This window comes from Parasteatoda tepidariorum, chromosome 8 (genome assembly GCF_982258835.1).
Source record: "Parasteatoda tepidariorum strain Cologne lab strain chromosome 8, Ptep-v5.0, whole genome shotgun sequence".
NCBI classification, from domain to species: Eukaryota; Metazoa; Arthropoda; class Arachnida; order Araneae; family Theridiidae; genus Parasteatoda; species Parasteatoda tepidariorum.
The window spans coordinates 22,577,514-22,599,336 of NC_141762.1; the positions used below are offsets into that span (position 1 = coordinate 22,577,514).

Below are 21,823 nucleotides of genomic sequence, written 5' to 3' on the forward strand. Positions count from 1 at the left end.
CTTCGAGTGTAATCAGTACCAAAAACGAAAGAGAGTTAATCATTTATATTGATTTGATCATTAGACATAAAATCTTTAAAGAAGAAATATTATTTTCTTAAAATAATTCAGGACACAGCTTTTAATTATCATATATTTTTAAGGTTCTTGGTTACTGTAAAGCAAATTGCATTTAATAATGAGGATTATACCCGACGAATTGAATTAATAAAGAAATATGCAACTTTAAAGTTTGAAGCAACTAATTACCTGTTACATAAATTAAAAATGACTCGTAATTCATAATCTTTATTTTATTATCACTATACTTTTAGAGTTTTTTTTTGTATTGTTCAACGAAATTCTTTGAATGGTTTCATTTCAGAATACTGCCATTAAACTATAAAGAGCATTTACTAGTTGTCTGTAGGTGTGAAAAGAACTTTTAAAAATTGTGCCATATCATCACTATCATTTAGAATCTTCAGGAGCTTGAAATTTGCAATAAACGACTTAATTTTCTTCTAGTTCTATATTTTACATTATGTCAGACCATTTCTACTACAAATAGCTCAATTTCCTTAATGAGACTATTAACTTTACATTTTATTTTTTAATGTTTTGTTAATTGCATACAATGAACCTTCATTTCTTTATAGATTTCTTAAAAAAATATTTTTGCTTGAAGAAATCACTTTCGCTTCATGATAGTTACTTTCTTGAATATGCAGTATAATGAAGTAACTTCTAAAATTTATTAAACTTTCGCTTTAAAGATTAAAAAAAAATTCCCGGGCACGGCCGGGAATTGAACCCGGGACCTCTCGCACCCTAAGCGAGAATCATACCCCTAGACCACCGTGCCACGAAAGCATAAACACAGTTAAAAAGATTGTCAAACATAAGATAGATTTATTGATTGAAAACAGTTATTTACTTAAAAACCAGATGTTCGGAGAAAAAGATTTCAATTTCATATTCATTTCTGTATACAATTCTCTTACGACTTAGCGACTGTGCCTCGAAAGCAGGAGCACAGTTAAAATAATGCCCAAGTATAAAATAAATTTATTCAACATTTATTTATTTAAAAACCAGGTGTTCAAGGAAAAAGAAGGTGTCTTTTTCATTTCATAAATCATTTCTATATACAATCGTGTTACAGAACTAGATTTAGAGAATGATAAAGATTTTCAGGCAAACGAAGGTTGAATGAAGTTAATTTTTTTTTTCCAATGGCAGGCACTGAATTTGAATCTTTGCCTATACTATGCCAGAATTGTTCCTCATTTCGCGTTACCCAGTGGGCACCTGTGAACCAAAGTCACGGAGGCGAGCAACATTGCCCACGCCACACTTCCACAAACCCGTTTATAGGGTGGGCCACATTCACACATCATACACACACACAACAGAGGACAGCACAAAAAGAGAGAGAAACATCCATGCCCAGAGCGGGATTCGAACCCGCAGCCTATGGCTTCGCAGTCAGGCACGCTAACCGCTCGGTCACCTGGCCGGCTGAAGTTAAAATTAATTTCTATCTTTTTACATATGTCTCACAAGAAGGACTTAAGTGTAAACACAGTGTAGTATATGTCAAAAAGGTTTTTATCAAAATCATATGACAAACTATTAAAATTTAATTAAAGAAATGTAATTTTAAATATTTAATTTATTTTAACGAAAATATCCATAATTAAAAATCCCTAAATTGATATAAATTATTAATTCTACTCATTCATAAAATTAGAAAAAAATGTATTATAACTAAAATAACAAACTTGCATAAAGTTCCGATCAAAAGTATTTTTTCCGATTAATATCTGTTGCATGAATCATACCAACCCAAAGTTAGGTTGCAAGTAGAAGAAAATCATGCCAAATTTAGTACGATTAACCAATGTGAATCAAATAGAGTGTTTTGTATTGCTGCATATAATAGGGCTATGATAAAGTTATTATTATTACTGTTTAACAGTCACGAGAAAGACTCACACAACGAGCAGCTTCACTGCAAAAGGAGAAAAATCGAGGAGTATAACCATTTCATTTCTGTCAATTTTCGAGAAGAGTAAAGTACAATAACTACCATGACTTTCTACAAATATAACTTATAAATATCAATAAAACATGGTAGGTAAGTAAAATTAACTTTTCCCGCAAACATGCAAGAGATTAAATTTTTTGGGTGCCAGGTTTCATAATTTTTTATTGCTTGAAAAGACAAATAAAAATCATTCTTTCGTAGGCATAGAAGTCTAGAGGTTATTATTCCTCTTTCAAATGAGAGAGATTCCGGGTTCAAACACGGCTGCACACAAGGAATTCAAATACGAGAAAATTTTTGTTCTTTAGCAATTTTAAGATTAAAACGCTATTTATAACATTTCGAATTCCTCTTGAATTCATTATTTTCATATAGAGTTTAAAACTTAATTCAGGTGATTACAAATTTACTTTGAAATGTATATATAGTTAAAAGAGTCGCTTATAACACTGTTTGATTTCGTCTTCCTGAATATATAAGTAAAATTTGAAGAAAAAAAATATTTGTAGCTGTCCTTATAGTTTAAGGTGTTTAAACTTGAAATTTTTATTTCCTTTTTCAAAAGAGAATTAGAAATAAAATTAAACATTCAAAAAATACATATATATATTTTTTCAATGAACTTTTTTGCATGCTGTAGTTTTTTTATTATTTCATTTTAAATTTTTTCTTAAAAGGAATATTGTAACCCAAGCCCGATATAACGTCTTTTAAAGCTATCTCAGAGTAACAACGAATGACTCGCAAAGCGACTTTGTATGACGATAAGCAGCAAACACTGAAGTCATAGCCCTCTAGTATTATCAATACCTAAATTAACCTTACAGAATTGATAATTGTTACTGATTCGATGATTCGACTGAAAATCTTTAACAAAAATTAAAATTTTGCTTATAATAATTCAAGACTACTATCGTTAATTATTATACCTCTGAAAGTTTTTATTTGATGTAACGTATTATACGATACTACCCCATTTACTAATAAAGATTATTCATGAATAGTGAGAAAAAAATTTGCAACTTTGAAGCATGAAGCACCTATTTACTTGTGGCATAGATTAAGAATTGCTTTCAATGTATTTAATTTTATCACTATTTACTAGAAGTCTAGTTTGATGAAATTCATAGTACGTTGTAATTTCACAATACTGTAACTAAACTATAAAGCGTAGTTACTAATATGTACCGTGACTGGTTAAAGAACTTTTGAAATCCATACAATCAGTATCATTCCAAATCCTGCGCCTGAAACAAACATTTTGACTAGGTCGAGATAGCCTGGTTGGCAGGGCACCGCACCCATGTCCAAGAGTTCGTGGGTTCTGTCCCCACCGGTTGAAGTCTCCACGTGTCGTTATAATGCACGTTAAATCCGTCGAATCGCAAAGTCCTCCATGTTACCATAACAAATCAGTACCTCTGGGGGTACTGATCCAAGAGTTTCCTTGTCTTCTGCGTTAGTTCAAAATTTCAAGGCTATGGAGTTGAATATTAGAAGTCGTAAACCGAAAAATTAGGTCAGCTGTTCAACGACAAATATAAAAAGTAAATAAATAAATAAATACTTTGACTGTCTAAACATCGTTTTGATTGTTTTGTACAAATATATTTGTTTCTTTAAGGGGAACATTAATTTCTTTAAATTTTTTTAAACATCCTGTTTTGTTAATTGTTTTCAATGAACTCACATTTCTTTACAATTTTCTTGAAAGTAACAGTTTTTTTTTCAAAAGCTAAGCATGATTTTCCGTTTCTAACAGACATTTTCATAAATAATACTGTCTGGTATAGAATTTTAAATAGTTGCTGTGTTTCCTTTTAAAATATGTTTAAAAAAACTATCAGGCCACGTCTGGGAACTGAACCAGGAACCTCTTGTACTGTAATCGAGAACCATACCGAGATACCTCTCAGTTAAAAAGATTTCCAAATATTAAGTAAATGTTTTATTTCCTATTAATTACTTATTGAGTATGTGTTTAAGAATCAATACATAAAGAGAGGAGAAACATCATTTCCCACGTCTTAGAATAATGTAAAGATAATGTTATGGATCATGTCCTTAGTGATATATTGATAAAAAATTTATTAATGTATTTATTAAAGCTTAAATAAAGTTAAAGTTTTAAAAGAATAAATTGCAGACAATATTGGAACTTTTGATATAGGTTAACACAATATTGTCTTACTTATAAATACAGAGTAGTATACTACTTAATAGGTTTTCATCAAAAGTGTGCAATTAGTTTTTATAAACTACATTTAGAATAATAAAAGTTTTTTCTTCCAATTAATTTAGCGCTTTCAATTAACAACTCCGTACTTGCCGATCCACTTACTGATATAAATGTGATAAATGATAACTTATATTATTATGTCATGTTGGAAAAAAACTATTTTGAAGATAAACTTAGAAATAACATGAAATATCTGGTCAAAAGTATTCTATTCAAAATAGAATGAAAGATAATTATCCAAAATTAGATTACAAAGAAATAACAATCATGTAAATTTTATGTGGTTAACTAGGAAACAATGTAACTTTATAGTGCAAAAAGTTTAAAAAGCCAATAATCCAATTATTGTATTGTCTAACCATCATGAGAAAAACTCTTACCGAGCCTCACCTATAAACGTGGGAAAAAAAATCTTAAAGTAATAATATGTCATTTCTAGCATGTTTGCGAGAGGAGTGATTAATCAGTGATTGCAACGAATTAGAATGAATTACTAATTATTTTTGTAATAATTACAATAAATTATAACAAAAAATAATTAATAATAATATATTAATTACATTAATAATATAAAAATATTACTAACACTATAACAGGTTTATGTTACTTTAATAATAATGTAAACTTAGTTGTCGCGAATGGTATCTCTTATTAAAAACATGCTGGGAGTGAAGTGATTTTAACGCGAATTTATGATGCCTTAATATCAATATAAAGCCCTATAAATAAAAAGCAATTTTCGTAAAGTATAGTACTCAAAGGATATGATTCTCTCTTCGGATACGAAAAGTACAGAATCTGAAACATTCTGTGCATGAAATATTGAAACATAATAAAAATTTTACTATTTAATGCTATTATAAAAATTAAGATGTAAACTCTACACTCACTATTTTGAATTCTCTTGATTCTGCGCAATTTTTTTTGTTATAATTTAAATTATTCAGGTAATTATAGACTCTACATTCTCAAAATCTTTCTCTCCAGCTCGCATATACTCAGACTTAGTCCATAACATGTTTGATTTTAGTTTCCTTTGCATGTTAACGTTATAGTTTAAATTTTCAACTGAAGATAAACTTCGATTTATCAATTACGAACTACAATTTCTGAACTGACATTAAATATAGTTTTAATGCATCGTCCAAAAAAGATTTAATTGCATTTTATTTCTAATACCTTAAGCATTAAGCAGCTAGTAATATATTACAATACAAAAAAAAATTGAAGCAATTTTTTTTAATCAAAAATATTTAAATCTAAAGGAAAATTACATTTGTGAATATTTTTAATGCTTACGAAAATAAAAAATTTAATGATAATATCTTATTATCTTATTGCTATTAAGACTTTAACCTTTCTTTGACGTACTTCTAGATTTTACGGGTTTTTCCCCTTTAACAAAAAGTAGCGTTAATAATTACAAACATGTTCGGAATATCGAAGATAGCCCTCGTGTATATTGAAGATAGCCCTCTTCTAGCAAAACTATAGTTACTTAAAAATCCAAAAACTTGACTATTATTGCTGTATTACTTGACAGAAAACCTCAGGGTTTTTTTAATATAAAATAGTTTTATAATATTTTATTAACAAAAGGCAGTGAAAAAAATTAATTACAAGTTCTACTATATTTTTTGTTTGCTTTCTCCAATGTATGCAGCTTTTCTGAAAAAAAGATGGAAAAACCCTACTGTATCTATTTTTCAAAACTTGTTTTTGTAGATCCTTTTGTTATGTTGTACATTTTAACATGCATAGTTTTTCCACGCTTCTTCCATTTCGTTTTTTTTTCTTTCCTTTTAAATTTCTAGTCATTCATTTTTTTTTTACTTACGTTTAAGTCATTTTTTGCGCTACACTTTAATGTAGTTTTTATGTGAAACTATTAAACCTAATTTCAAAAAACGTCTTAATCTTACTCCTGTTGTTGGAGTCATTTTAAAGTATCCCTTTTTTTCTTTTCCATACTTGGTTTTCTTTTAGTTTTTAAGTTGAAATTCACTGGAATTAAGAAGAAAAAAATCTTATTACATTATACAAAAGTGTTTTTTTATTGCCATCTCTTAAAAACATTACAACAAAATTGGGTAAATGAAAACTTGCTGATAAAGAATACTCGTCTCATCTTTATTAATTTCGAGTTATATTGCATGAACTCTTAAATTACATAAGACATACTAATGCATTTCTTAATACATTTATTTGTGCATAATATTAAACCACGGAGAATTTTCTAAAATATTTTAAATTACAGAGTTTTTTTTCGTATATTAAGAAATACATGCATTTCTACTTTTTATGAAAATATTTTATGATGTTTATTAAATTATTTTAAAATAGATAAAGAAAAAAAATCTTATTTGGTGAATGTGACTTTTAAATGCATGGAGATTCTTTTCGAAACTGATTGTGTGTTACTAATTTTCATGCGTGTTATTCATTTGTTAATTGCATCATTTTCAATTCTGCGATGTTTAATAGAAAATTCTAAGTAGTTTTTTAAATAAAATATTAGTTTTCCTTTTAAAAATTTAAATTACATAGCTGATTCGTATATAACAAAACCCAATTTTTCCTCTTCTTTCATTAAAATAAGCAAACGCGTAATTTAAATTTATTAAGCTAAAAATTGCTGATTCTTCTGAAAGAAATGGGACTCGATACATAAACTTTTGTTAGTATTTGTTCCAAAACTAAGGGGATAGTAATTTAGTTAAAGAGTTTTTAGGATACTTTGATACAAAAATATATTAATGGTAAGATAATAAAGTGCAATTTAGCAAACCTTTTATTTTTGTATTAATTAATTAGATTAAATAATTTTATTTTTTGTTTATCATTTCTATATTTTATGCAGAAAATAATTGGGAAGACTTAATATAGAAAATATTAATGAAGACTTAAAATTGGCGGAATCTAGATTCGACCGGAAATTAAACCTGAGAATTGCACCCTCAGTGAGAATCATATCCCTAGGGTGATATGATTCTCCCTCAGGGAGAATCTATCCATATCCGGGTCAAATTGTTGCGCGCTTCATTATATATTCAGAATATTTATTTACTTTTTGACCAGCTGATGAAGGGGAAACAAATGGAGAAAAAGGAAATATTTTCTACAGTTTAGAATACTTGTAGAATACTCCAGAGTAACTATGATTACTTAAAAAATAGAATTATGACTAATATTTACTGTGTTGTCAAAGAATATAAAATCATTGATATTTTTAATTCTTTTTCATTATAGCTACTAAAAAAATTGGAAGCAATGCACAAGTTTTGCCTTTTTTGACTTATCCTTGTTATTCATGCAGGGACGCAACTTTTTTTTAAAAAAAAATAATGCTCTAAATATTAATAAATTTTCTGAAAGTTGTATCTTGTTTCGTCACGCATATCATCGCGCCTATTTTTTTCTTGTATTTCTTTTTATCATTTTTTTAAAAATTCCCAATCGTTCATTTATTTCGTATTTATGGTCAAGTTAGTTTTTTTACCAACCTATAATCCAGTTTTTGTGAAAAACCAAGGTTTTGATCACCTTTGCATAAAGTCACTATCCATAAATAAAAAAAATTATTTTGTTTCACCTGTTATGATTCCTATTTTAAAGTACGTGTTTTTTAAATTTCAGTCGTTTGTTTATTTTTTTTCTTAACTTCTTCATTCAGTTTCACTAAATTAAATATAATGTAATTGAAGAGTTATTATTATAGCATATTCCCTAGCAACAATTTTACGTTGGCCTCAGTTGGGCTCAAAATTGTCACATAACCGGTTATGAACATAAACCGAGGGATCAATATTAGAAAGTCTAGATATTTTAATATTCGTTCTGTATAGGCCAATATCAATTCGTTTTATATAGGCCAATATTTGACCAATATCGGCCTATATACGGCCGATATTGCTTGAATTATAACTATTAAATATCGAGTGAATATGATAATTCCATATAGGGCCTATATTGGTTGTAAAGTCGATGTAAAATATCGAGTAAATCGGACAATTCTATATATGGCCAGTATTCGAAAATAACGGCCTTTTAAAACGCTATTGGGCAAAGATTCATGAATATTGGTCGAATGAGGGCCCAAGTCAATTTGCTGCTGGGGTTAGAACATTCAAGAAAAAAACTTATATTTTCAAAATCAAACAAAAAAAACTTGTTTTTAAATTGATTCAATAGTTTCTTCTAAAAATTGCTGAAAGTTTGGATGTTGGAAAAGAACACTTGGACTCATATTTACTGATTTCTTGTCGCATTGCATGAACTCTTAATATCGTAGTATTAAATAATGGCACATTTTTGGAAATCTTTTAAATAGCAGAATCTTTGCTTTATTTTTGGACATTGCATAAGTTGCATAAATTCATAAATATTATTTAAGCTCAAATGAGAAAATGAAAGATAAACGTGATTTCTAACGAAGCAAAATACTTTTTTTAAACTATTAAAGTTCTTCAGATTTTTATTGATATGCTCTTTCCTAATTGCTCAGTTTCAAACTTTGGTGTGAGGAGTAAAAAAATAAAATTTAAATACTTTATAAAGTTTTCATATTTTTAATAAAGTGTCAATTTTTCATTGTAAAGCTTAATTGAGGAACATTTTTATCATAATCTTTATTTACCCTACTAATCATTGAAGTAAGTAAACTAAAAATTCGTGTTTATTTATTCCTTAAAATGTAGGTTGGAATTGTTTATGGACATTTGTTACAAAATAAGTAGGCTAAAAATGTAGTCTAACTTTTCACAGTTTCGTTGGTCTAAGTAAAAAAAAAAAATAGTATAGTAAAAGAAATCCGTTGTTTAATTTGTCGACTTTAGATGTGTGTTATTTAATCTCTTGTGTTTTTCCCATTTTAACAGCTTAAGAGGAAAAAATGGGACTCATGCTGAAATAGAATCTTTAGTGATGAAGTCTCAAAGTTTAACTTGAAAGAAATAAAACTAAATAATCTGTTTTTTTTATTTAATTGATTCTTTTTAAATTTGAAAGTTTAGAACGAAAGAATTAAAATTAACAAATTAGTTTTTCTAGCCTTTCCTGTCATAGTTAGTAGTAAAATAGTTTTTTTGCTGAATATTTAAGCTCTTATATACAGATTAAAATGTATTAATATACTTCTGAGAAATTCAAACTGTTTAAAATTAAAGATGAACAATAGTGGAATCTATTGTTCACGATTTCTTGTTCGTGACCACCTGTGCTTTCAATAATAAAAGCTTTTTTGCTTCTTTGTATTACGATTTTAATACAAAATAGCATGAGAGAGTCGCTGTGTATAGAGGCACAGTTGTGTAAGCATTGATGCAATTATTTCGTTTTATGACATTTTTTTCCTGTTATGACTTTTATATTTAATTGAAATCAAACTTAGAGGTACTTTTCATGTGGCACAGTGGTCTAGGGGTATGATTCTCGCTTCGGGTGCGAGAGGTCCCGGGTTCAATTCCCGGCTGTGCCCGGGTCTTTTTTTCTGGTAATTTTTTGTTAATAATTGAGCTATATTATTCAACTTCTTAATATTTTTTAAAATTTCTCTGGATCAATGATAATATCGGACATTGATAGTTAGAGGCACTTATTCTTAATCTATAATTTGCTTGTAAATCAAACATACGTGTAGCACAGGAAGAATGTTAAGACGAATTCGAAATGTGCTTAACAGAACGGAAGCTGAGAGAAATTCTACATGATAAAATCACTCATTAGAGTTCACAGTGATTTAAACATTAAAATATAATTATCCATATTCCGCAATTACAATCATATTTACATATTTTTGCGGTGACTCTTTGTTTTGGTTGATTGTAGCAGCATCGAAGACTCGCGCCAATCTGCATTCATATGTACAGCCAATGCTCAAAGCTCGCCAATATCAGTGTTTTCGTGAGTGAAAATAATTCTCACTTGGTGTGAATGAGTGAGTGTTACTGTAAGCTTTTCTCATTCTAATGTTCAGATTGCATTCTTTACATTATACAGTAGGGAACCGATTATCCGGAACGGTCGGGACCATCGCTATTCCGGATAACTGATTTTTCCGGTTTTCTGAATCACTACAAAAAGCCGTTTTTTTATTGTTAAACCCAACTAAAAAAAAATTGGAAATAATCTTAAAAATAAGAAAAAACAATGAAGTAATACACTAATGATTATTTCCAAAATGATGGTAAGGTAAACCTCTTTAAGAAAAGAAAGAAAAATCGTAAAATCTTACAAGGAAAAGAAAAAAAAAATTTAAAAATGGCGAGAAAATTTATCGAATTTTGTTCCGGTTTTTAGGTTTTCCGGTTTTCTGATTTCCGGATAACGGGTTCTGTACTGTATATGAAGGCTGAATTTTGTGTTCACGTGAAGTAAAGTGCTTCATGACATTTTTTCACCATAATATTCTGAGAGATGACCATCTCAATCACCGGATTTGATTTCAAATAATCATCTCTAGAATGCAATCGGTAGACATTTAGTAAATGGAATTTCCTAAAATTATTTCCAATGAAACTAAGTTCTTTCGGGAAATTCTGAAACTTTCATCAGAAGTATCATTATAAACCAGCTAAGCAATCTGATATAATGCCTGGAAATCGTCTAGCGATACTGGTATTCAAAGGATATGCAGCAAAAAAAAAAAACAGTAACATTTTCCATATTTAGCTCAAATTCCATTTAATATTGAAAAATATAATCTCCTTAGTTGTTGTATGTTAAAGAATAACTAAAGTTTCATAAAATTGCAACTAAATTTTTCGAGATTTGTATGGAACTGAAGAAATAAATTGGCATTATAGGACTAAAGTAAACATTTATTTGATGATCATCAAATCATGCTCTTTAACTTTTCACCCCAATTTGTAAAGAAAAAGGAATTTAAAGAGGAAAATTTCACTATTATCTCAATTAACCGAGTCGAAAAATTTAGTTCATTTTGAGATAATGAATATTTAATGAATAATTAAGAAAAAATTAAAACACTTTCCGTTATCGCAAAGCTTTGAATTTATGGAACATTTGCTAAAGTGGAAAAGATGCGCATTTCGGAGAAGTGAAAAATGCAAAAAAATAAATAAAAAAATGGCAGGGTATATTTCGGAATATATTCGAGCCTGAATTAAAAAAAAAACTGCATTTCTGGAGTGAAAAGCTTAATTTAAGCTAAACAAAACCGCATTAATTATAAAATATTTATAGTCAAGATCGTGACAGTTAATCTTCCCTTATAAATATTGTATCCATGTAAATATGGCTTTAATCTTTCTATGTAAATCTATATCCATCATCTTTTTGAAGTTAACATATAGATAAGTTTGAACAATTTAAAACCATATGTGCATGGTTGTTTCAACGCGGAAAAGTTGAGCTAGTCACATCCCTTAATTTTTTAAATATCTTGTTACAAAAGGAAATAAAAATTTCGTATTTAAATATTTTTTATTGATGAATTTTCATATTTGTTTTAAAAATAAATGCGATTTAAAAAATACTTATCGTATATCTACATTCGTTATCTTTCTGAAAACAACACAGACGAGTCATTGAGATTAAAAACACTGTTGCGTAAGCAATGAAGAAATTATTAATCACAATCTCTCTTTCTCGCATTGTTTTTAAACTCAATTGAATTTCAACGTAAATTAGACAACCTGTGGCACAGTGGTCTAGGGGTATGATTCTCGCTTCGGGTGCGAGAGGTCCCGGGTTCAATTCCCGGCTGTGCCCGAATGTCATTGATATGAAAATTTTTGATTATGGCACATTATGGAGTAGGAAAATTTTCTCTACGTGGTTTTCCGTTCTCTTGTTTCGGAATAATCTTTTTTCCAGATCGTGTTTCGATGGTTTACATATTGTGTCTGTTATGAAGATAATATACCATTCATTGTATTCATCATGTGTTTAATATTCAGCACAGTCTTAATTTTTCAATTAACACTGCCCAAACGTTTGTTTGTACGTATTTACTTACATTTTTTTTGCAGTTAAATACTTGTTTTTTTTTTCAATTATAAAAAATATAATCGTAAAATAGAAAATATGATGAAGTTTCCATCACAATTTTTAGATAACCACGAAAACCTCCCACGGTTAGCCTGGGGGATAGGGGACTTTATCCCATGACACGTTTACCACTGAGGATATTTTACGTCAGCACTGTGACCGGTACGAGACAGGTGCTGAATTCCTATTGAAGAGTCATTGCTGGGTTCTAACGCGATTCATCCCATTGGAAGGCGTAAATTCAAGTATAACTAAAAACATACACGCATATTTTACAGTATCCTTTTGTTTTGGTTGGTGCATAGTAGGATCGAAGATTTCCAATAAATCACCACAATTTGTATTCAAATGTAAACAGACTACAGATGATATTCAAAGCTCGACAACATCTGTTTTTTCGGAAATGAAAATAAATCTCATTTGATGTGAATTTGTGAGTATTAAGTGCATCCTTATTCTATTTTAAATGCTTAGAATTAAATGACGTCCTTTAAATTGAATATGAAAAGATTTGGTGTTAACGTGGAAAAAACTGCTTATTCCCACAAATACTTGGATAACATCATACTCATACGTAAGATAAGATAATATTTAAGATCGTGATCTTCAGTATTTTTTATGTAATTATGGTTCATTATTTTAAACATCACATGCGCATCAGTTTGAATGATATCGAACCTTACGCGCATGGTGATTTTAGAAAGGGAAAGTTGATGGAGTCTCGTCCCTCTATTATGGGGGTATCTTTGCACAAAATGAAATTATTATCTCTTTTATGCATGATTTTTTTAATGAACTTTCATATTCGTTTCAAAAATAAATACTCTTTAAATATAGGTTTAAAGAATACGTTCCGTATATTTATTGTTTCCGTTCTCAATGAAGCATATGCGTGAGTTGAGAATAAAAAAAAAACAGTTGTGTAAATATTTAAGCAATTACTTCATTTTATTAATTTTATGATTTTTTTCCATTTAATTAAAGTTCAAATTAAGTTTTCTATCGTGTGGCACAGTGGTCTAGAGGTATGATTCTCGCTTCGGGTGCGAGAGGTCCCGGGTTCAATTCCTGGCTGTGCCCGTGTTTTAAATGTTTTAACTAACACTTAATTGCAGTTATTTGGATCTAAAAGAAACTGCTATTCATCCCTTAAATGATTTTAATTTACACAAACAATTATAGATTAATTTGTAAAAAAAAATCTATCTGCCTTCACTGGATATTATATTTCAGTGCAAATATAATTCCAATAAATTAACAGATTTTTTTGCAGCTATGAACTATTTTTTATCATAAAAAAATACCAAAATATATTTTTATCTTGTAATTGGAGCGTCAGTAAAAATATCGATAAAAAGGACATCTTTGTCTCATCAGCGTCAAAGTGTTAAAAGTGGTTTAAATGTGTATAGTTATCAATGCATACAAATATTTAAAGTCTGTTTAATGCTATTCCACAATACCACAATATAGACTTTGAACTATCGGAAAGTTATTGAGAAAAAGACTTCGCAGTATCGACGCGGTAATCACGATTATTATTATTATTTTTACTACTATTATTATACAAGTAAGCTTTTTTTTTCTTTCCTCCAAGCCCTGAGCATGTACCTAGGTTATGAAAACCCTTAACCATATAGCCCAGGACTTGGCCGATGGTCCAGCTCCACTCCAGCCTAAATAGCATAATATTTAAAGAAAAAAATTTAGAAATTAAAAAAAAAAGAACAGATTTTACTGAAAGTGTGGAATTTAAGAAGAAATAAAACAAAAAAAAATATAATACGTGTGAAATGGGAAGTTATTAAAATTTTAATAGATAGTCATTATCCGCTAAGAAGTTCTTTACTGTTATTAATCTTTTGTTTAAAGTATTGTTTGTAATAAAAGTTTTCTGCCAAATTTCTAAATCTGTTGGGCTAGGTTGACGACTATGCCAGGAGACAGTGTAGGAACAACTAGTGAGATAATGTTCAGGCGAACCTTGTTGGCCGCAGGTGCAAAGATCAGTATCTGTTATATGCAGATAATTAAAGAAGGTTGGAAATGGTCCATGACCCGTCAAGAACCAGATGACTTGTTTTGGAGGAATTGTTTTGAAAAAAGTAGCATTGTTAATAATTTTGAATAGACGTCTGCCTCTGTCTGAATTATTCCATTGAAATTGCCATTTTGTTAGAAGAGAATCTTTAATACGTCGTTTAAGATATGAAACTGGAAGTGGGTATACATAATTTTTCGGTTGTCTCGTAGATTGTTTAGCTAAATCATCTGCTTTTTCATTACCTACTCTATTGCTGTGTGCTTTAATCCAGGAAATTCGAATTGATGTGTGTTGTAGTTCTTGTTGAATATCAAAAGAAATTCTATTACTTGTGCCAAAATCAAGTATTGATGATTTTGAGTCTGACCAGATTACATAAATATCGTTATTATTGAAGTTTATACAAGTAAGCTGCGTCTAATAAAGGACACCTAATTCATATCTGTTATAGTTATTTTTATTCTAATCTAGCGTATCACTGGTATAAACGACTTTGACGCCGCCATATGAAACCTTAGAGATAAAGATACTTCTCTTTTCTTATTCTGCGTAACGTTTAGAGCCAATCAATTTTTTACGAATACTTTTTTTCCCATAAAAAATTCATTTTTGATATGTAAAATTTTAAGGCTTGATTAAAAACTTTGTTTAAAATTGAACAAACGTAAGAGTTTGAAAATCTTTCTCTCTATACTATTGATATTTCTTTCTAAGTTATAATTCTGATTTCTCTTTAATAAGATTTTATGAAATTGCAAGTATATGAGTTTTTCTATTTGAACAGCAGTACAAATGCTTTTCTTTAAGTATTATTCATTTAATAGATGTGCATATTTAGCTTTTTCTCAATTTGTTTTCTAATGAAAAACCTGTTTTGAGTTTAGAACTGACGGAAAAAATCTTTTATTGAATAACTGAAAAAATATTTTATTGATGAAATTGACCATTGAATTATTTTTGTAAATTTTCTTCCAATTCGTTTTTTTTTATAATTTGATGTGCGAAAAGAAGTTATTGTTTCATATTAAATAATTTGGTACGTATCTGTTTATAAAAAGTCAAAAACAATAATATAGTTTATATTTGTAGCAACATGGTTTGAAAAAACAAAGCAAATTTCATTGTTTTAAATATCTCTTGCATTACGTTTACCATTATTTGCTAAACATCATTTATTATATTTTCATAACCTAAATCCTAATTAATCCATTTCATCAAGAACATCATTATTTACTTCATTATAAATTCATTATATCATTAACTCATTACACCGTGAATATCATCATTTAGAAGCTGTTCTAAAACTACGAGGATAATTCAGATTTCTTACATTCTCATAACCAAAATCCTAACAATTGCTTTTACTTAAGCAAACTAGCCGACTAACGCTAGTCAACACTTGAAATTTTTGCAACTGCCGGAAAGGGGGTGGTTCCTGTGTGCTCTTCGAGAAGCCTGTTATGACCCTTCATCCTTGCGTATGAGTACTTTACAGAAGAGAGATTGGTAAATAATGATGCTCTTGATGTAATGGATTACATTACATCAGGAATATAATTATTTACTTCATTATAAATTCATTATTTCATGAACACCATTAACTCATTTCAACATGAATATTATTAAGTATTATATCATCATTTAAAAGCTTCTAAGAAACGAGCATTCAGAAACAGCATCATTCAAAAAATAAGTTCAGAATCAGAGTTGTTAATTAAATGTCAAGCGAACATTAAAACGCGATTGTGTACCAGATTCCAGCATGCCTTGCTCGTTTAACGACGTCATTTGCACTGGTACTGTTGCAGTGTCAGCTCTAAATGTCACTATTGATCGGTCCGTAGACTGTAAATAGCGATCAGTGACTTAGTTTATGATGCCAACACACGTTTCAGCAACGGAAATTTATGAATAGATCATGTGATGAAGTTTCATTGCTTCATGACAATGCCAGAATCCATTTTGTTATTCACACTCAAAACCTGATGAAATATTTTGTATGGAAACATATTAATCATCATCCGCTGATTTCAGACTTGACGCTGAGTGATATTAACATTACTTCCTTGCAAGTTAAGTAAAGACCATTGAGATATAGGATAAGTAATCATCCACGACTACATATAGTTCCATTTTATTTCGTTATCAAATTATAGAATTTTGCTTTCAAAACAATATTAAAGCTTTTAAAAGTTAAACACGTCAGACGGAAATTTAATTCGTGCTATTTAATTTGTGCTATCTTTTACGAGATATATCATGGAATTATTAAAGAAAAAAGTTTATAATTTCGTAGTCTAACTGGAATCCTAGACTTGGTGACCTATTTCAATAAATAAGGACATCATTCGTTCTTGAAAAAGAAACAACTATATGATATTGCAAGAACACTGGATTTGATTGGATCATTAAAAAAGGCGAGTCCTATGCTGACATGCCCTTTAGAAATCAAATGCGAGATAAAGAATTTTTACTTTTGTTTCTCTGTAGAAGAAAATCGCCTCCCAAAAACAATACTTATTATTCTTTTATCAGTTACTTTAAATGCAAACAGATGTTACAAATTTCATCTATCATTTTTATTCAATCTTTTTACTTGTTAATTAATTATTCTATAGGTTTTGCTTCCCTCATTTCACACGATTTAAGAAAGAAAGCAAAAATAAGGTTGTGCAACGTCGTTTCAAGAGTTGGCGGTTTTGATATGCGTTCACGCTGAGATCTTGGCATCCATTTGGCATGCACGTTGAAGCAAACAGTCTCTCTCCAAATGGATAATAGTTTTTTCTTAATTTGTAACTGAGTATAGTTCCGCTTCCTTATGGAATTACCCATCTGCCAGTGTTTTGCTGTAGATATCAAGATTGAGAGAAGCATTTCAAGACTAGGTATCTTCATTCATGGAAGCCTTCTATGACTCTGACACACATTTTTTGGAACGCGTTTATCAAATGTTAAAACATATATGAAAACTATGTAGAAAATGGAGAAACATGAAAAGAAATAATTTTTAAAAAAGTATTTAGAAAATTTTTGCTGTGGTTTGCGTTTTATAATTGACTATCCGAATAAACATCACGCATAAGTAAATTTTCTGGAATTTTTTTCGCCATAAATTTTACATGATTGTTCCCAATATTCCCTTTTTTATGAATTTGTATTATTAATTGAATATACAAAGTGTTTGGTCTAAAATACAGCCATTTCGTATTCGAATTATTTCCAATCGGATGTACTTTAAGATACATTAGAATTAGATACAATTTTGAGCAAATTTCAAAAGAAATGACAGTTTCTTTTAATTATAAACTAACTTAGAATAGTATTTAGCATTCAGTACTTATTTCAGCAGATGCAATTCAACTGTGAGTTAAGTTCTATATTTTATCGAAAACTAGTGTAGTTTTAGATTTTGTAGTTCTTAACAGTTTGAATTACGCTTCATACTTTTACGAATATCTTTAATTTTTTTTTAAATTGAAGCAAAAAGGTTTAAGACTAGATTCTTTTTGTAAGTTTCCAGTTTAATTCACAAACTTTATTCTTAGTATCCAAAATGTTGTTGAATCATTAAGACTTGGGCATTATTAGTCTAAAACATTTTGTCTTATCATCCATCAAATAGTATATCATATATGCTGCAAAATTATTCGTTCAAGAATAATTCTAAATTTCTTTAAATTTTGTTATTAAGCTTTTTTTTATGTTGTACATCATCATAGCTGATCAACACAATAAATATTTGGTTTCAATAATGTATAGGATACAAAACAGTATTTCTCCTTTCTCTAAATCTGAAGATTATTTCTTGAACACCTGGTCAATAAGTAAATAAACTTTTTAAATAAATAGGAAACAAAAATTTATTTTGAAATTACAAATCTTTTTAACCTGTAACGTGGCACGGTGGTCTAGGGGTATGATTCTCGCTTAGGGTGCGAGAGGTCCCGGGTTCAATTCCCGGCCGTCCCCGTATTTTGCAAAAAATAGTTACTTCAATTTTTTTTTAAATATATGATTATTTTCCTGTCAAATGTCAAAAGTGCGTCCGTTCATTTCTGCATCAAACATGGGTCGTGAAAAAGTGTGAAACTATAGTTATATTCTTAACACCTAGTTCTTAAACACCTGGTCAAGAAGTAAACTTTCTGAACCGAAAGGAAATAAAAATATTATTTCGAAATCATTCGAAAGCAGTAGTTTTGTGGCACGGTGGTCTAGGGGTATGATTCTCGCTTAGGGTGCGAGAGGTCCCGGGTTCAATTCCCGGCCGTGCCCGTATTTTGCAAAAAATAGTTGCTTCAATTTTTTTTTTTTAAGTATGTGATTATTTTCCTGTAAAATGTCAAAACTGTTTCCGTTCATTTCTGCATTAAACAAGGGTCGTAAAAAAGTGCGAAACTATAGTTATATTCTTAACACCTAGTTCTTAAACACCTGGTCAAGAAGTAAACTTTCTAAACGGAAAGGAAATAAAAATATTATTTCGAAATCATTCGAAAGCAGTAGTTTTGTGGCACGGTGGTCAAGGGGTATGATTTTTGCTTAGGGTGCGAGAGGTCCCGGGTTCAATTGCCGGCCGTGCCCGGGAGCTAATTTTTGAATACTACGTTCGCAATTTTTTGATATTTTGAAATAATAATTTTTTTCTTAAAAAGCTCTTGTACTAGACTGATCTAGTTTTTTTACTACATTACTTAAAAAAGTAGTTTGATAGCTAAAATAAATTAGAATTTAGTTTGAGTACAATTAATAAAATAGAACAATTCAAAATTTAAAGGCTTTAATCTTCCCGGAAAGAAAGACCAAAGCAACCATGGCTTATTTCTGTGAAATAAGATTCTCGTGATCTGATTCAAGTGATTGAAACAAAATACTGGCAGTCCTGGTAACAAAAAAAAAAGAAAAAAACTATTTTCATTGGGGACTCCCTGGGGTTATCGCACTGAATAAAATGATTCCCGATTAAAACCCGAATTATCTGAGATCAAAGCGATATTACACTAAATCAGAAATCTAACAAATGTTAAATACTAAATTGATTGGCATAAAGGAATGTCAGTCCAAGTTTCAATAAAAAAAATGTTTCATTCAAAAAAGTATTATAGATTTCCCAGAGGAATATTTTTAAAGAGCATTGGACCATCCTGGACTGTAGTTCCACATATGAAGATTGTCGATTCAAACCTGAATTCTCTGGGATCAAGGCAATGTTACATAAAATCAGAAACCTATTATCAGCCTTTTGTTTGTATTAAAACTTGAGAAATTTTGTAATTAATGCATATTTCAATCCTCCGTAAGTACTGATTTGACTGTAATTTATAAAAATAGTTCAAGAAAATACACTCTGAGAAAATACCCTCCGAGTTAGAAACTTTGCTCAACATTCATAACAATATTTCTAGCAGGGTTATCAGAATCAATAATACTTATCCAACAATATACTTCACAAGTTATAGGTATTATCTAGAAATGATAATAATTCTGCAGTTGTTGTTACTTACGTCACTTGCCAACACCAGCAAGCCTGTCTGAAATCGAACAAATTTTTAAAGCAGATGGTGTGTTTCTTGTTACTTTAATGGCGCCATGAAGGCCAAGAATACGAATTCAGCCATACACACGTCGAAGCCCGTTTTACTGGGAGGGACAAATTATGCTCCATTCATTCATGCACAGATTGCAATTTTGGTCCCAAATCAGAGAACGATCTATCTCCAATTCAGTACCCTCAGAGGTATTGAGTTGTTATGGGAACTTTGAGGACTTTATGACCCAGGCAGATTTAGCATGCACCAGTCATTATTTTGGACCAACGGGAAAATTGGTCCAACGGGATTCGAACTCAGGCGCTCACAAACAAATCAACGTCAAAACAACCAGGCTATCCCGGTCTAGTTTTATTAATTTTAATGTTGAACAATGATTGGGATTATAATAAATATATGGATTTGCAGTATTAAATATGAAGATTCTAAAATTATTTTAAAGACATTTTTTCTCGCACTCAATTTCCAGGACACTTTTTCATAATGGAAATATGTATAAGACCTCATTACTTTCATTTTAGTACCTCATTTTTAGGGAGAAGAATTCTTAAAAATATTACAAAATACGATATAGGGTGCACGATTTATACAAAACTGTTTAAGTTTATTTCTGCATCAAACATTAGTCGTAAAAAAGTGTGAAGCTGTAGTTATATTCTTAACACCTAGTTCTTAAACATCTGGTCAATAAGTAAACTTTCTAAACCGAAAGGAAATAAAAATATTATTTCGAAATCATTCTAAAGCAGTAGCATTGCGGCACGGTGGTCTAGGGGTATGATTCTCGTTTAGGGTGCGAGAGGTCCCGGGTTCAATTCCCGGCCGTGCCCGTGTTTTGCAAAAAACAGTTGCTTCAATTTTTTTTTTAAATATAGTATTATTATTTTGCAGCAAAATGTCAAAACTGGTTCCGTTTATTTCTGCATCAAACATTGGTCATAAAAAAGTGTGAAGCTATCACTATATTCTTAACACCTCGTTCTTAAACACCAGGTCAATAAGTAAACTTTCTAAACCGAAAGGAAATAAAAATATTATTTCGAAATCTTTCGAAAGCAGTAGTGATGCGGCACGGTGGTCTAGGGGTATGATTCTCGCTTAGGGTGCGAGAGGTCCCGGGTTCAATTCCCGGCCGTGCCCGTGTTTTGCAAAAAACAGTTGCTTCAATTTTTTTTTTAAATATAGTATTATTATTTTGCAGCAAAATGTCAAAACTGGTTCCGTTTATTTCTGCATCAAACATTGGTCATAAAAAAGTGTGAAGCTATCACTATATTCTTAACACCTCGTTCTTAAACACCAGGTCAATAAGTAAACTTTCTAAACCGAAAGGAAATAAAAATATTATTTCGAAATCTTTCGAAAGCAGTAGTGATGCGGCACGGTGGTCTAGGGGTATGATTCTCGCTTAGGGTGCGAGAGGTCCCGGGTTCAATTCCATTCCGTGCCCGTGTTTTGCAAAAAACAGTTGCTTCAATTTTTTTTTTTAAATATAGTATTATTATTTTGCAGCAAAATGTCAAAACTGGTTCCGTTTATTTCTGCATCAAACATTGGTCATAAAAAAGTGTGAAGCTATCACTATATTCTTAACACCTCGTTCTTAAACACCAGGTCAATAAGTAAACTTTCTAAACCGAAAGGAAATAAAAATATTATTTCGAAATCTTTCGAAAGCAGTAGTGATGCGGCACGGTGGTCTAGGGGTATGATTCTCGCTTAGGGTGCGAGAGGTCCCGGGTTCAATTCCCGGCCGTGCCCGTGTTTTGCAAAAAACAGTTGCTTCAATTTTTTTTTTAAATATAGTATTATTATTTTGCAGCAAAATGTCAAAACTGGTTCCGTTTATTTCTGCATCAAACATTGGTCATAAAAAAGTGTGAAGCTATCACTATATTCTTAACGCCTCGTTCTTAAACACCAGGTCAATAAGTAAACTTTCTAAATCG

The 21,823-nt window shown here is 30.2% G+C and overlaps 1 protein-coding gene and 9 non-coding genes across 10 annotated transcripts in view; 8 read left to right on the forward strand and 2 right to left on the reverse strand.

Annotated features, from left to right (window-relative positions):
* Positions 1-21,823, reverse strand: part of LOC107442117 (alpha-catulin) — a 313,254-nt gene that overhangs the window by 93,669 nt on the left and 197,762 nt on the right. The window lies entirely within an intron of this gene.
* TRNAP-AGG (transfer RNA proline (anticodon AGG)) lies at positions 773-844 on the reverse strand. Its single transcript has one exon. It is a non-coding gene; the product is annotated as a tRNA-Pro (tRNA).
* TRNAP-CGG (transfer RNA proline (anticodon CGG)) lies at positions 9,673-9,744 on the forward strand. The gene has a single exon. It is a non-coding gene; the product is annotated as a tRNA-Pro (tRNA).
* Positions 11,928-11,999, forward strand: TRNAP-CGG (transfer RNA proline (anticodon CGG)). The gene has a single exon. It is a non-coding gene; the product is annotated as a tRNA-Pro (tRNA).
* On the forward strand, positions 13,287-13,358 carry TRNAP-CGG (transfer RNA proline (anticodon CGG)). Its single transcript has one exon. It is a non-coding gene; the product is annotated as a tRNA-Pro (tRNA).
* TRNAP-AGG (transfer RNA proline (anticodon AGG)) lies at positions 18,223-18,294 on the forward strand. The gene has a single exon. It is a non-coding gene; the product is annotated as a tRNA-Pro (tRNA).
* Positions 18,529-18,600, forward strand: TRNAP-AGG (transfer RNA proline (anticodon AGG)). Its single transcript has one exon. It is a non-coding gene; the product is annotated as a tRNA-Pro (tRNA).
* Positions 20,633-20,704, forward strand: TRNAP-AGG (transfer RNA proline (anticodon AGG)). The gene has a single exon. It is a non-coding gene; the product is annotated as a tRNA-Pro (tRNA).
* TRNAP-AGG (transfer RNA proline (anticodon AGG)) lies at positions 20,943-21,014 on the forward strand. The gene has a single exon. It is a non-coding gene; the product is annotated as a tRNA-Pro (tRNA).
* Positions 21,564-21,635, forward strand: TRNAP-AGG (transfer RNA proline (anticodon AGG)). The gene has a single exon. It is a non-coding gene; the product is annotated as a tRNA-Pro (tRNA).